This window comes from Papaver somniferum, chromosome 6, assembly GCF_003573695.1.
Source record: "Papaver somniferum cultivar HN1 chromosome 6, ASM357369v1, whole genome shotgun sequence".
NCBI lineage: Eukaryota > Viridiplantae > Streptophyta > Magnoliopsida > Ranunculales > Papaveraceae > Papaver > Papaver somniferum.
Window position 1 is genome coordinate 150,436,252 of NC_039363.1, and position 16,449 is coordinate 150,452,700.

Sequence of the window (16,449 nt, forward strand, 5' to 3'; positions counted from 1 at the left end):
AAACATGCCACTTTGTGGCAGCATGCCAACGTGTCGTGCCCTACGTGCTAATCTACCTCCTGTTCGTGGCCAACACCATGATGTGCTTAAATTAGGGTTTTCTAGTCAGAAGCACGACTCTTCTTTAGACGCATTAATCAAAATCCTAATTTCCAGTTGTGGCTCAAATCACGCCACTTTGGGTCCCACAACATGCCACGATCCATGAGGGACCCATGAAACCCTAGGAATGGTGCCATATCATAGCCACTCATAGCAACTCTTGATCCTTTGGCTGTTTCCACATAATGGTCTTACTACAGTTCCTTTGGCATGACTACGGCGCCGTTTGCACAAAAAGCGCTACCATGCCGCGGCCGCATGCCACACGCACTAATTAGGGTTTCGACATGCCAAACCCTAATTTAGGCGAAGTTGATACACCAACCAAGCCTAATCACGTTACCCAGAGCATTGGGATTGATGTGGCAACTAGAACTAATGTTTCCAAGCCATATTCGGGTCTAACACCAATGTGCCAAAATCTAGATGCCATGGATATGTCAGGCGCTACTTGCACCACCGTGCCACTGACATGTGTAAACTATGCCAACCATGCAATTGTTCCATTATCAGACGCCCACAGAATGTGACCATAATCAATGGCAACCCTTTCTCATGGGTCACAATTTTAGCCGTCCAAATTCTCCACAAAATTGACAGGCATGTGGCAAGTCTTAGGCGACCAGTAAAGACAAGCCTAATAGCATCACATGCTATTCTCCTACGGCAAGTCTCATGACTTTGACTTGCCACATAAAGCAATCCGCTGCACGTTTTCCACGAAAACACTCGAGACATCAAACATGTCACAAACTGGGGGATACTCATCAGGGTATTGGTCTGGCAGTTTACAGCATGCGGCGTGCAACACGCCCATTATAAGAAATTGTCAGAAAGCAGGGCAGTTAGTTGGGGGAAGAAGTAGTGGGTATAAACTAACCCGTCTCCTTCATGATGGGAACGTGGTTTTATGGCATTTACACATGACCCCACTTCTCCATCACTCAATCATTCCCAGTTTCTACGAGATCAGGGTGCGTTCATATGACTTGTATAAATAGGTTCTACCTATTTTCAACCAAACGGCAACAGTTTGGTTAACGAAAACACAGTATCCAGAAAGCACCAAAGAACTGATAGCTTACATCCCACATGCCAGTTCCAAATTATGATACAAGTCATAAAATAACCACACCTTCAGAATTAACCATTCTGGTCTCAACACCTTCTTCGCTTCCCTCCATAAGACCAACCCTTCTCCTTCACTTTGTGACCGAAGCAAGAATGGAACAACCATTTCTTGGTTTAGGCCAGGATTGTACAGATTGGTCTCTCGAATCTAAAGTAATCCCGTGCAGTGCATTTGTTTTAGGTTTAGATTTGTTTCTCATCCACACACCCAAATTTACCAAAACCAGCAGAAACATTTTTTACCCATAAACAACTGGCGACCACAGTGGGCGATTAATCTCTCGGTTGCAATACTGATTTCCCATTTAATTTTTCAATCCCAATTTCAAGATGGTAGAGCTCAGGTCCGGGTCAGCAACAAACCCTGATGCCACCGGCGCTGATAACACCCTTGATATCAACGTTCTTTCCAGTGACATCAATGTACCACATGTCAGCATGATCAACACCAGCGGCGTCGTAGACTCTACCACCAATACCAGCGGTGTAGGAAACATTCCCTCATGCGTTACACCTCCGATCACCAGAGCCATAACCGTTGCCGCCACCCCCATTGTTTCTTCAAGTGTGACGCCCCAAGTTGTCACCATAGCTTCTGTCACTCTACCATCAGGACGAGAGACTGGAGGAAGCCAACCCCCTATTACCAATGTTGATTTGATGGAAAGACTAAAAGTTCTTGCTAAGGCTCAGACGGGCATGGCCACAACTCAAAAGGAGCGAAACAATGAACATCCGAATAATTAATCAAGGATTCAAAATTCGAGCGTTAGATTGTCATAAACCAAATGTAAATGAACATCAATTGGTGGAGTTGTGCATTAATGCTTTCTGGGGACTCTGTTCACAAAACCATGTAATTTATGATGGAGCTAGTGTGTGAGATTCTCTATTTCTCCAAGGTGCAGCATCGAGATATATTTTTGGTCCTCAACCGTGTTGCATTGGCGCTTCGACCTTTGCTCCAGGAGTCGCTTCAACGTTCTCTCCAGAAGACGTCGCTTCGAGGTTCTCTCCAGAAGCCGCTCCGCTTCGACGTTTCTCTCCAGGAGCCGCTTCAACGTTTCTCTTCATAAGCCTCTGCTTTGACTTCTCGCTCCAGAAGCCGTTTCTCTTCAACGTTTCTCTCCAGAAGCCGCTTCAACGTTCTCTCCAGAAGACGCCACTCCTCCCTGTCAAGGATTGTGATCGCAACCATCCAAGTCTCTTCTGATCACAGCTACTGCCAAGAACCGCTGCTGCTCGTTTGTTGATACCAGCCAGATCTTCACCATAGCAACAACCACTACAAAGAATATTTCGTCCATGTGATATTCCAAGCATTCCATCCAGGAGAGTACAATAAGCTTGTATCAAATCACATAGGCGTGGATTCAAGGCGGTGCAATAAAAGTAAGCTACACTTGAGGACTGAAGCCTCCTTCAGGTTTAGAAGTTTAAACGCAGTCACCGCCTTACTAGCGAATGCAATGGAAGCACATATTCCACGATAAAATAAGCTCAAGACAATTAAACATGGGGACGTTTGTCACGCTTCTTACTCACGTGAGAGCCTGATACACTTAAAGCCCAATCATGCGCGAAGGACATGCCTAGCGGAAACAGAGCTAAGTAACTGTCCTTAAACTAAATGTTTTATATCTGTTAGGCATATCAAATAAATTTTAAATCTCTTAGTGTTGAGACGTGAAAATTCCTCAATACTCACCACTGTGTTGCCCGAAAAACTGCCTCAACACATTTTTTTCTCTTAGTGTTGAGACGTGTAAATTCCTCAACACTCACTACCGTGTTTCCAGGCAAACTGCTGATGGGTGCCAAATAATGTATATATTTATCCCTTTTTGTTGGCATTTAACTCATCTTTTGCGCATTAATTCTACATTTTATCCCATATTCTGTATTTTCATTGTTTTCAAGAATAAATATTTTTCTTACTTAATTTTGCATTTTTAGGTAATAAATAAAGTCTGGATGAATTGCGGAGCGGAAAAGAGCTGAAGAGTGGTGAAAAGACGGGAGGAATTACGCAAGGAAGCCGCGAAGAATGTCGTGCACAAGACCAAAAGGCTAGAAGTGGGATTGAAGAGGAAGAATTGTTCTTAAAGAAGATATGGGCTTGGCATACCCAAGGCCCAAAACCCTTACCCAAACCCATTTTCTATATCCAAGCCCGTCTCGGATTTCAGCCGTCAGATCGAAGTATTTCAGCATCCTACGGTCGCTCCATCATCGCACATCAAACTCTGAAGCCCCCGCTTTACATCACAACGCCCATCTCCATCTTGGGTCGTCCGTTTTGCTACATCCCTTCATCCGACGGTCGCTACACGCTTACCTCCGTATCGCCGTTGGATCCACCTACCATCTTCCCATCCATCGCTCCTTGTCGCAGATCATCAAACCTCGCTGAACCCGCCTAACACCCAAGTATCGAACACCCTATACCCAGCCAAACGCACCTTTCTTCTTTCTTCTCCATCTCTTCTTCCTTCAGAACCCGTACCACCACCATGTCCGTCTCCATCACCACCATCTTCTCCCCAAATCACTCCACCATCTACGCCACCAAACCAACCCTAAACCTAAGCCCATCATCACCATCACGTGTTATCTCTTTATCAACCACTAATTTCTCCAATTTCTCATCTCTCTTCTCACTGAAACCCTAGGTGAGAAATTGGGGATATAAGTGATGTTAAAGCAACAATTGGAGCATGAGATGAACGAGAAGAAGTAATTGGAGAGTGGGTCGACGAGATGGAGTGAGTATCTCAACACATTAGGTAAATCAATTTTACCTAATTTTCTGTTTTTGGGGAAAAGGGGTTGGAACCCTAATTCTGATAGGGGGAGTATATATTTGTAATGTTTTGTGTGAGAGAAGGGAGGGGATGATCTCTGGACTAGCCAGTAGAAAATTGAAACAAAATTCATGCAATTCCAAATTTCAGTTCATCTATGCAGTTAACAGTGAAAGTTGTGCTTGTTTTGATTTATTTTGAATGTTGATTATTGTGTTTAATTTATCATATATTATGAATGTTATTGTTATTAACATGTGTAGTATGAGCTAATTAGCAACAAGCTAAGGCTTTAATGAAGCCTTGGTGCACTGTCAAATGGTAAATTGCTAGGATAGGATGCCATATGCTTGTTTTTCTTGTGCATTGGGAAGAAAGCAGTGCTATGATTGCTTGTGATTGATTGTGCTGTCAAAAGACAGTCAATACTAGGGGTATTTCTGTTAGCAAGCTGTTTTTCTTTCCTTTCTATTGTATGCATAGGACTCAACTCAACCTAGGAATATGTTATTTGATTAGGACACAAGGTGGAATCTAAGCCTTGGCTTAGCCACAATATCCTTCTCAGTCACTTACATTTTCAGTCTTGCTTTGCTTCAAATTCAGTTTATATTTCTTAGATGTGTTGCTCGCCTATTGTCTTGCAATTTGTAGTCTCTGTGCACTGAAAACAATGCACAAAATCTCCCTCTGCCCTTGGCTTCCAAGCCTTGGTTCTTAGTTGTTTTCTTTGCTGCTTTGCTTTACCTTGCTGCTTTGGTTCTTTACTTCTGCCACTTTGTATGCCATATTGCTTTGTCTTGCTCACTATCTCCATTGTTAGCTTAGGTTTCTCTTATAGTGCTCCCACTCCCTGTGGACTTTCCCCTGCTTTCCTTCTATTCTATAAACTTGGCCTTGTATACTTGCAAGTTTCTGTGTGTCTTTGCCTGTCACACCAAGTTTTTGGCGCCGCTGCCGGGGAGTGGTGTTGCCACTGCTGAGTTCCATTAGCATCTCTGCCTTGCAATCATTGCAGGCCTGCTTCACTATCATTGCAACCCTCTGCTTGCAATCATTGCGGCAGATCATTGCATACTTGCCTGACTATCTTTGCAGGGTTGGCCTGACTATCTTGGCTGACTATCTTTGCACTCTGTGATCATTGCAGGTACCACCTTGGCTGTGCTGCTGCTGCTGGTGCCTTCTCTGCCAAGCTGTGCTGTGCTGTTGCTGCCAAAGCCAAAGCCTGCTGCTGTCAAAGCCTGCTGCTGCCAACTGGGCTGCCAACTGAAGCTGTCAACTGGGCTCGCCTATTTCTGTTGCTGCTGGGCTTGTGCACGCTCTGCTGCTGGGCTCTGTTCCAACCTTTGTTGCTGGGCTTGAACCAACTGAGCTGGGCTTAGTAATCTCAATTTCGCTGGGCTTGCAACTTCTGCTCCTGGGCTTGCCCTTTTCTGCTGGGCTTCGCTGCAGATTCTGCTGGGCCTGTGTTGCTGAGTCACTTCAATTGCTGTTGGGCTTGAACGTGAGCTGCTTAGGACGATCATAAAGCCCAACTGGGCTGTGCAACTAAAAGGGGACTAAAAGCCTATTTTTGGGCTTCCCTCCAAAAACCAAGTAAGCCTAACCCATGAGTTAACCCACTTGGGCCTCATTTAAATTCAAATTCGGGCTTGTAATAATTAATTTAATTATTTATTTGGGATTGTAATAATTTTTTTTATTTTCTTTTTCTTTTTTTTTTATATTTGGGACTTATATTTTTTTTTTTTTTTTTTTTTTTTTCTTTATTTTTCTTTTTTTTTATGGGCTTGTCTTAATTATTATTATTGTTTTTATTTTCTTTTATGAGTTGTGCTAATTTATGCTAGGTTTAGTTCAAAAATTTTCCAAAGCCCAATTTTAAACCAAAAACAAAATCCCTTATCCAAACCCATTCAAAACCAAATCTTCATAACCCTTGTGGGCCAAATTGTTTCCGATTGCTCTGACCAAATGTTAGTTAAGGTACCTACTAGGACATGATTGTGACCTACAGAGACCAAACAAACAGACTTGTTAGAATTAACCCAGACGAACCTATCGAAATTCTAAGTTCTGAGGGAGACAGTCCAGATCAACCAGAAACAATGGGAGAACCCCGTACCCTCAAGGATTATATGTACCCAACTAGAGCCAGTCAACCTTCTTGTATTGTGCTACCCGAGGCTAATGGCCATTATGAGCTGAAATCAAGCACAATACAGATGCTTCCTATTTTTAGAGGTGTTGAGAATGAAAACCCGTACCACCACGTGAGAGAATTCGAGGAAATTTGTGGAACTCTGCGTTTCACTCAAATGTCCGACGAAACCCTAAAGTTAAGGCTTTTTCCTTTCTCCCTGAAAGATAAGGCAAAGGCCTGGCTCTATGCTTTACAGCCTCAATCCATCATGACATGGGATGACCTCATAAAGGAGTTTTTCAAAAAGTTTTTCCCGAACCACAAGACTGCGACAATTCGTCAAAGTCTGAATAGCTTTGTGCAATTAGAGGTGAGACCTTAGCTAGATACTGGAGAGATTCAATGAATTATTGCTCCAATGTCCCCATCATGGTTTTGAAAAATGGAGACTTGTGCAAATTTTGTATGAAGGTCTAGATGTGTCCACCCGAACAACGGTTGAGTCGATGTGTAATGGTCTATTCGTAGACAAAACTGCTGATGCGTCTTGGGACTTCTTGATTGAAGTAGCTGAAAAGACGCAACAGTGGGAATCCATCCGTGAAACCAGAAAGACTACATCCGAAGCAAAGGCTTTTAGGATTGAAGCGGATTTCGAGGGAAGAGCAAACATGGCATCAATAGTTAGGAGATTAGAAGAGTTAGAACTACATAAAAATTCAAAACCTTCCACCACTACTCTCCGAGAACATGTCGCTTCGTCTGTTTGTGCCGCTTGTAACGATCCCAACCATCAATTCCAAAATTGTCCCGATTTGCTTGCAGTCCAGGAATCTAGGCTTGAACAGGCACATGCCATGTTTCAAAAACCAGAGCATAACCCTTATTCACAGACCTACAATCCAGGATGGAGAAACCACCCTAACTTTTCATGGTCAAAAGGACCCACTCAGGGAGGACCATCTCAACCCAATCAGAGCTATCAAAACAATCAGGGATATCAGAACAATCAAGGTTATCAACACCCGAGAAACCCTCAACAACAATCAAACTCTCAACAACAATCATATCCTCAACACAATACCGACAAGAGATTATCCACCCTAGAGGAAATGTTCCAGAGTTTGATGCAAAGTCAGAAAAATCTAGATCAAAAGATGGATCAAATGTGTGAGAGAGAAAAGGGTAAACTTCCGAGCCAACCCCAACAAAATCCAAAGAGGATATTTCAAACAGGCACAACATCCTGCACTGAAACCTCACCCGATCAAGTCCATGCCATTACCACCCTCCGAAGTGGTAAAGTCATCGAGAACAACGTGGGCGAACCTAATGAATCTGATACAAATTCCACGCTGTCTCCACAACCCCAGAAAACCAAAGAACCTGAGCAAGTTGGAAAATCTGACAATTCTACTGCTGTGAATGTCCCTTTGCCAACTCATTCTCCTGTTGCCCCATTTCCTCAAAGATTGATCTATCAACAGAAAAGTACCCATATAATGAGATGTTAGATCTGTTCAAGAGAGTCAACATCAACATTCCTTTTCTTGAAGCAATCAAGCAAATCCCTGCTTATGCCAAATTCCTCAAAGACTTGTGTACTCAAAAGCGCAAGCTCAATGTGCAAAACGTGCTTTCTTAGCTGAGCAGGTGAGTTCCATCATTCTGAACAAAACTCCACCCAAGTTTAGGGATCCAGGATGTCCAACAATTTCTTGCACTATAGGAGAACACACGGTCAATAAAGCGTTATTAGACCTAGGTGCAAGTGTTAACCTACTGCCATATTCTGTTTATGAGCAGTTAGGTCTTGGGGAGTTGAAACCAACATCTATCACTCTACAACTGGCAGACCGATCTGTCAAGATTCCTCGTGGAGTGGTCGAAGACGTTTTGATCAAGGTTGACAAATTCTATTTTCCCGTAGACTTCATTGTCTTAGACACTCAACCTGTACAAAACCCAGACTGTCACATTCCTGTCATCTTAGGACGTCCTTTCTTGGCTACGTCCAACGCGATCATTAATTGTCGTAATGGAGTGTTGAAACTGTCTTTTGGTAACATGACGGTAGAATTGAATGTGTTCGATATTAGTCAACAACCTGTGAATCTTGATGATGATGATGTGCATGAAGTTAATATGATTGAAGGATTAATGCAAGATTCGTTGACTAACATTCTATCCGTCGACCCCTTTCAAGCATGTATGGAGAACTTTAACCAGATTCCTATGATGATGCATACTGTAGTGACGTCCTATCTCTGCTCGAATCTGTACCTCAAATGGACATCACTGAAAGGAAATATGAAGTGGAACCACCCTTACTCTCTGATTCCAAGCTTATTCCATCCATTGTTGAGCCACCCAAGCTTGAATTGAAAACATTGCCTAGTACGTTGAAGTACGCATTCCTAGGTTCTTCTGATACTTTACCCGTCATTATTTCATCATGTTTAGACACGGAACAGGAAAGTAAGCTTTTAGAAGTACTTAAGGAACACAAAGAGGCCTTAGGATGGACCATCTCAGATCTCAAAGGAATTAGTCCCACCATTTGCATGCACCACATTAACCTTGAAGAGAATGCCAAACCATCTAGGGAAATGCAAAGGAGACTTAATCCTAACATGAGAGATGTAGTCAAAGGAGAGATCCTGAAACTACTTGATGCGGGTATCATATACCCAATTCCCGATAGCAAATGGGTTAGTCCCATTCAAGTTGTGCCTAAGAAGTCAGGCATTACTGTAGTTCAGAACGACAAGAATGAATTAGTCCCTACTCGTACAACCACAGGATGGCGAGTATGCATCGACTACAGGAAGTTGAACACAGTAACAAGGAAGGATCACTTCCCGCTCCCTTTCATTGACCAAATGCTAGAACGTGTGTCTGGACACAGTCACTACTGTTTTCTAGATGGCTTTTCCGGTTATAACCAAATTCACATTGCTCCAGAAGATCAGGAAAAAACTACATTCACGTGTCCATTTGGGACGTTTGCTTATAGACGTATGCCCTTCGGGTTGTGTAATGCACCTGCTACTTTTCAGCGTTGCATGATGAGCATTTTTTCTGACATGATAGATAGTTTTCTCGAGATCTTTATGGATGATTTCTCTGTTTTTGGTTCCTCGTTTGACGAATGTTTGAAGCATCTTGCCCTCGTGATATCCAGATGTAAAGAAAAGAACCTTGTTCTAAATTGGGAAAAATGCCATTTTATGGTGAATTCAGGAATAGTTCTAGGACACATCATCTCAGAAAAAGGAATTGAAGTGGATAAAGCTAAAGTTGACCTCATTCAACATCTACCACAACCTCGCTCTGTGAAGGAGATCAGATCATTTCTAGGTCATGCTGGTTTTTACCGGCGATTCATCAAAGATTTCAGCAAAATCTCCAGACCTCTGTGCAGTCTTCTCTCCAAAGATGTTGCCTTCAATTTCGATGCTGCTTGTGTGAAGGCATGGGAGGAATTAAAAACCCTTCTCACCACCGCTCCTATAGTCCGACCACCCGATTGGAAGCTTCCGTTCGAACTTATGTGTGATGCCTCTGATTATGCTGTTGGTGCTGTTTTAGGACAGCGAGTTGATAGACTACCATATGTGATATACTATGCTAGCAAAACCCTTAATGATGCCCAACTCAATTATTCAACTACCGAGAAGGAATTGCTTGCCGTCGTTTTCGCATTAGACAAGTTTAGATCTTATCTGATAGGGTCTAAGATCATCATATACACAGACCATGCGGCTTTGAAGTATCTTCTTTCCAAGAAGGATGCTAAAGCTCGCCTTATTCGATGGATACTCTTATTACAGGAATTCGATCTCGAAATCCGTGATAAGAAAGGTTGTGAGAATGTGGTTGCTGATCATTTGTCTAGATTAACTTTAGAGTCTATTGATGAAGTGAGCTGATTAGAGAATCATTCCCAGATGAACAGCTGATGTCTATCTCAGACCTTCCTTGGTTTGCTGATATTGTTAACTACCTCGCTACAGGTAGGATGCCCTCACGTTGGTCGAGACAAGACCGCTCTAAATTCCTGGCTGAAGTTAAACATTTCCTTTGGGATGACCCATATTTGTTTAAGTACTGCCCAGACCAAATCATTAGGAATGTGTCCCCAACACCGAACAGAAAGATGTGATATCTTTCTGTCATGACCAAGCATGTGGAGGCCATTTCAGTGCCAAGAAAACCGCTGCAAAGATCTTGCAGTGTGGATTCTATTGGCCATCATTGTTCAAGGATTGCCATGATTATTGTGTTGCTTGTGAACGCTGTCAAAAGCTAGGAAGCATTTCGAGGAGAAACATGATGCCATTGAACCCCATTTTGATTGTGGAGATTTTTGATGTTTGGGGGATAGACTTCATGGGTCCATTTCCCATGTCTGACAGCAAGTTGTACATCCTAGTCGCAGTTGATTACGTTTCTAAGTGGGTAGAAGCCATAGCAACCAGAACAAATGACCACAAGGTGGTACTTTCATTTCTAAAGGAGAACATATTTTCACGTTTTGGTACCCCTAGAGCTATCATCAGTGACGGCGGTTCACATTTTCGTAACAAGTACTTTGAGTCTTTAGTACGCAAGTATGGCATAACTCACAAGGTTGCTACTCCGTACCACCCTCAGACGAGTGGACAAGTAGAAGTTTCTAATAGGGAAATTAAGCACATTCTGGAGAAGACGGTCAACCCGTCCAGGAAAGATTGGTCATTGAGATTGAATGATGCTTTGTGGGCCTATAGAACAGCTTATAAGACACCAATTGGCATGTCCCCCTATCGTCTAGTGTATGGAAAGCCGTGCCATCTACCTGTGGAATTAGAACATCGTGCCTACTGGGCAATCAAAGAGCTGAACTTTTCTCTGGACGAAGCTGGAATTCAAAGGAAACTTCAACTCAACGAGTTGGAAGAATTGAGAAATGAGGCTTATGACAGTGCCAAGTTATATAGCAAAGATGAAGATTTTCATGATAAGCGTATTCTGCGCAAATCCTTCACTCCTGGTCAGAAAGTCTTGCTGTATGACTCCCGATTACATCTTTTTCCAGGAAAACTGCGTTCCAGATGGAAGGGTCCGTACCTAGTACGCACAGTTTTTCCTCATGGAGCTGTAGAGCTGGAGGATGTCTCCAACAAGAACGTTTTCAAAGTCAACGGGCAGAGATTAAAGCCATTCCTTGAGCCATTTCCACCCGACATTGAAACAACCAACCTGGAGGACCCAGTCTATGTGGACTAAACTGGTCCACTCTTTCCCTAAATAACCAAAAAGTTTTCCAAATCTTTCCCTAAAAACCAAAATTTCTTTTTCCCCAACAAAACCAAATTTTTCCAAAAAGTCCAATCCCATTAAAAACCAAATTTTCTTGTAGATAATGTGTTAGTTAAATTTCCTTTTGTATATATTTTGTGCTCATCCATTGTGACTCCGAATATGTTGGAGTTTTGCCTTGGATAACGGAGTTTTAATTCTGCTTTCGCCGAAATCGGGTATTCTCTCTCCTTTTACTCTACTCAGCATGTCCCTTTCCATATGTTGCATTTTAATTCTTTCCATATTTTGAAACATTGAGGACAATGTTTAGTTTAGGTTTGGGGGTATAGAGTAGATACCACGATAATATGCCATAATTGAAAACAAAACTCCATCTTTTTGAAAAAATTGAAAAATTCCAAAAAAATTAAAAAATGAAAAATCATAAAAAATGGAGCTCATTTACCTTGAAATGTTGACTCTTGTGCAAATATGTAATTATTAGGAGTCTTAATCTAGATATTTAGGCACCCTGATTCTAGCACAATTCACATAGTGATAAGAAATTTGCACGCGCACGATCTACCAATACATGTATAGCCTCGATCTTCAAGGTGTTTGATAGGAAGTCACGATTGCCAATCACTTTAGAATACTAAACGAAACTTGACTAGCTTGTTCTTTGGTTGGTTGGGATAGAAGGTGGAGGTTACATTAAGAAAGACAACCATCGAATTTAACTGGGTGCATCAAAAAGGGCTACCTCTTGCAAAGTGTCATGTAATCTTTTGTTTCTTTTTGTTATGTATCAAAAGAGCTACCTTATGTAAAAAAATCAATTTCAAGTTCTTGTGCAAAAAAAAAAAAAAAAACGATGTATATTCAGAAAAAAAGAAAATATCAGAAAAAATACAAAAAAATCAAGTGTTTATCAATTCCATTCTCTCTTGTTCCAAAAATAAAAAGAGAGTAGTCAATGTAAATAAGAGTCATGTAAATAGTCATTTTGTTGTTTCATTGTAATAAGCAAGGAGGGTGTATGCCATTGATGTACAACGCGAGTAATTGTGAAATACCTCCAACTCATTCACAATTCTCGTAAAGTCCGGACAGCTAGATAGATTTCGACCTTGGTTCTTAGCCTGAGAAACTATCTCTTGGTGATTAGTAGTCATAACTTCAGATCTTTCTTTACACATGTGTAGATACACTTTACACTCTTATCACATGTCTTTTTTTTGTTATCAGTGCTAGGATCGTGCCTTTGATAGCTAGATTGACATCTCCATTTTGCTGTGAGCTTAAACTGACTTGCACATGTCACATTTGATGGAATCTGAGCTTATATTTTGACCTAGAACTTTGTAGGTACGTTCTAAGCAAACCTTCACGAGACTTCAACTCGTCCACTAGGGACACTTAGTGGTTTAAAAGGCTTAGTGCATACGCTAAATGCATTCGAGAGACCAGCGACAGTGGTATAGGTAGGATTTCCTTAGTTTTGTTTTACTTGAGGACAAGTAAAATTCAGGTTTGGGGGTATTTGATGGGTGCCAAATAATGTATATATTTATCCCTTTTTGTTGGCATTTAACTCATCTTTTGCGCATTAATTCTACATTTTATCCCATATTCTGTATTTTCATTGTTTTCAAGAATAAATATTTTTCTTACTTAATTTTGCATTTTTAGGTAATAAATAAAGTCTGGATGAATTGCGGAGCGGAAAAGAGCTGAAGAGTGGTGAAAAGACGGGAGGAATTACGCAAGGAAGCCGCGAAGAATGTCGTGCACAAGACCAAAAGGCTAGAAGTGGGCTTGAAGAGGAAGAATTGTTCTTAAAGAAGATATGGGCTTGGCATACCCAAGGCCCAAAACCCTTACCCAAACCCATTTTCTATATCCAAGCCCGTCTCGGATTTCAGCCGTCAAATCGAAGCATTTCAGCATCCTACGGTCGCTCCATCATCGCACATCAAACTCCGAAGCCCCCGCTTTACATCACAACGCCCATCTCCATCTTGGGTCGTCCGTTTTGCTACATCCCTTCATCCGACGGTCGCTACACGCTTACCTCCGTATCGCCGTTGGATCCACCTACCATCTTCCCATCCATCGCTCCTTGTCGCAGATCATCAAACCTCGCTGAACCCGCCTAACACCCAAGTATCGAACACTCTATACCCAGCCAAACGCACCTTTCTTCTTTCTTCTCCATCTCTTCTTCCTTCAGAACCCGTACCACCACCATGTCCGTCTCCATCACCACCATCTTCTCCCCAAATCACTCCACCATCTACGCCACCAAACCAACCCTAAACCTAAGCCCATCATCACCATCACGTGCTATCTCTTTATCAACCACTAATTTCTCCAATTTCTCATCTCTCTTCTCACTGAAACCCTAGGTGAGAAATTGGGGATATAAGTGATGTTAAAGCAACAATTGGAGCATGAGATGAACGAGAAGAAGTAATTGGAGAGTGGGTCGACGAGATGGAGTGAGTATCTCAACACATTAGGTAAATCAATTTTACCTAATTTTCTGTTTTTGGGGAAAAGGGGTTGGAACCCTAATTCTGATAGGGGGAGTATATATTTGTAATGTTTTGTGTGAGAGAAGGGAGGGGATGATCTCTGGACTAGCCAGTAGAAAATTGAAACAAAATTCATGCAATTCCAAATTTCAGTTCATCTATGCAGTTAACAGTGAAAGTTGTGCTTGTTTTGATTTATTTTGAATGTTGATTATTGTGTTTAATTTATCATATATTATGAATGTTATTGTTATTAACATGTGTAGTATGAGCTAATTAGCAACAAGCTAAGGCTTTAATGAAGCCTTGGTGCACTGTCAAATGGTAAATTGCTAGGATAGGATGCCATATGCTTGTTTTTCTTGTGCATTGGGAAGAAAGCAGTGCTATGATTGCTTGTGATTGATTGTGCTGTCAAAAGACAGTCAATACTAGGGGTATTTCTGTTAGCAAGCTGTTTTTCTTTCCTTTCTATTGTATGCATAGGACTCAACTCAACCTAGGAATATGTTATTTGATTAGGACACAAGGTGGAATCTAAGCCTTGGCTTAGCCACAATATCCTTCTCAGTCACTTACATTTTCAGTCTTGCTTTGCTTCAAATTCAGTTTATATTTCTTAGCTGTGTTGCTCGCCTATTGTCTTGCAATTTGTAGTCTCTGTGCACTGAAAACAGTGCACAAAATCTCCCTATGCCCTTGGCTTCCAAGCCTTGGTTCTTAGCTGTTTTCTTTGCTGCTTTGCTTTACCTTGCTGCTTTGGTTCTTTACTTCTGCCACTTTGTATGCCATATTTCTTTGTCTTGCTCACTATCTCCATTGTTAGCTTAGGTTTCTCTTATAGTGCTCCCACTCCCTGTGGACTCTCCCCTGCTTTCCTTCTATTCTATAAACTTGGCCTTGTATACTTGCAAGTTTCTGTGTGTCTTTGCCTGTCACACCAACTGCCTCAACACACTTTTCTTCTCAGTGTTGAGGCGTGAAAATTCCTCAACACTCACTACTCTGTTGCCAGGCATGCTGCCTAAACACACCCCTCCTCTTGGTGTTAAGACGTGCAAATTCCTCAACACCACTATTGTGTTTCCAGACATGCTGCCTCAACACACCCTCCTCTTGGTGTTGATACGTGCAAATTCCTCAACACCACTATTGTGTTGTCAAGCATACTGCCTCAACACGTTTTTCCTCTTAGTGTTGAGACATTCAAATTCCTCAACACTCACCACGGTGTTGCCAGGAAAACTGCCTCAACACATACTTCTTCTTAGTGTTGAGACGTGAAAATTCCTCAACACTCACCATTGTGTTGCCAGGAAAACTTCCTCAACACATTTTTTTACTCTTAGTGTTGAGGCGTTCAAATTCCTCAACACTCACAACTGTGTTGCCAGGAAAACTTCCTCAACACATTTTTCCTCTTAGTGTTGAGACGTTCAAATTCCTCAACACTTACCACTATGTTTCCAGGTAAACTGCTTCTACACATTTTTCCTCTTGCTGTTTAGATGTTCAAATTCCTCAACACTCACTACTGTGTTGCAAGGTATACTGCCTTAACACATCCTTACTCTTGGTGTTGATACGTGCAAATTCCTCAACACTCACTACTCTGTTTTCATGCGTAATGCCTCAACACATCCTCCTTTTAGTGTTGATATGTACAAATTCCTCAACACTCACTGCTGTGTTGTCATGCACACTGCCTCAATACATTATAGTGCTGACGTCTCCACCACCTCAACACTCGTCTTTCTATTCAAGGCTCGCTGCACCAACAATACATGGCACTAGTACTCCGTGGCCTAAACAGAAGCGCGCCAGCAAAAAGATTGCAGACTGCTCATGCCTCTTGCCAAAGGTAAATCAAATTTTCCTGGTAATCTTCTCATGTCTTACCCTTTCGATATTTCATCCTTCTCTGTCACCATCTCATGCTTACCCCGCAATAATGACATTGTTACGTGTTAAACAGGGGACTTAATGTTGATGGTGGTTTTTAGTTCAGGGCTAAGGTTGTCAATTTCCCGCATTTAATATGTTGTCACTATGCAAAGAGACAGAGCCATATAATAGTGATGAGTGTTCAACCTCTTCACTGGCGCATTTATTGAGCAATTCAATATATTCACATGAAATTTACCCAGAATGGTGCATGTAGCAACAATCCCAGATGTTCAGTAAATTTCGGCGCCCTGCCTATATTATTCATTAATATAAGACTCACTGAATACTTTTATGTGCTATGTTCCCCGGCTGAACCTTTAATATCGATATGACATGATAATTAATGTTCACTCGCAGCAGAGTAGCATGAATTTCCCGAAGTATCGAAGCATAAAATAACTCTACAGGAAAGCATACTGCTCTCCGGAAATAAATTTAAAGAACTCTATACAGATTTCAATCAATTTTGTGATAACTCACGAAAATATCCTAACCC

The 16,449-nt window shown here is 41.7% G+C and overlaps 1 pseudogene; it reads left to right on the plus strand.

Annotated features, from left to right (window-relative positions):
• Positions 1 to 9,983, plus strand: part of LOC113291659 — a 325,743-nt pseudogene extending 315,760 nt beyond the window's left edge.
• The last annotated feature ends 6,466 nt before the right edge of the window (positions 9,984 to 16,449 follow it).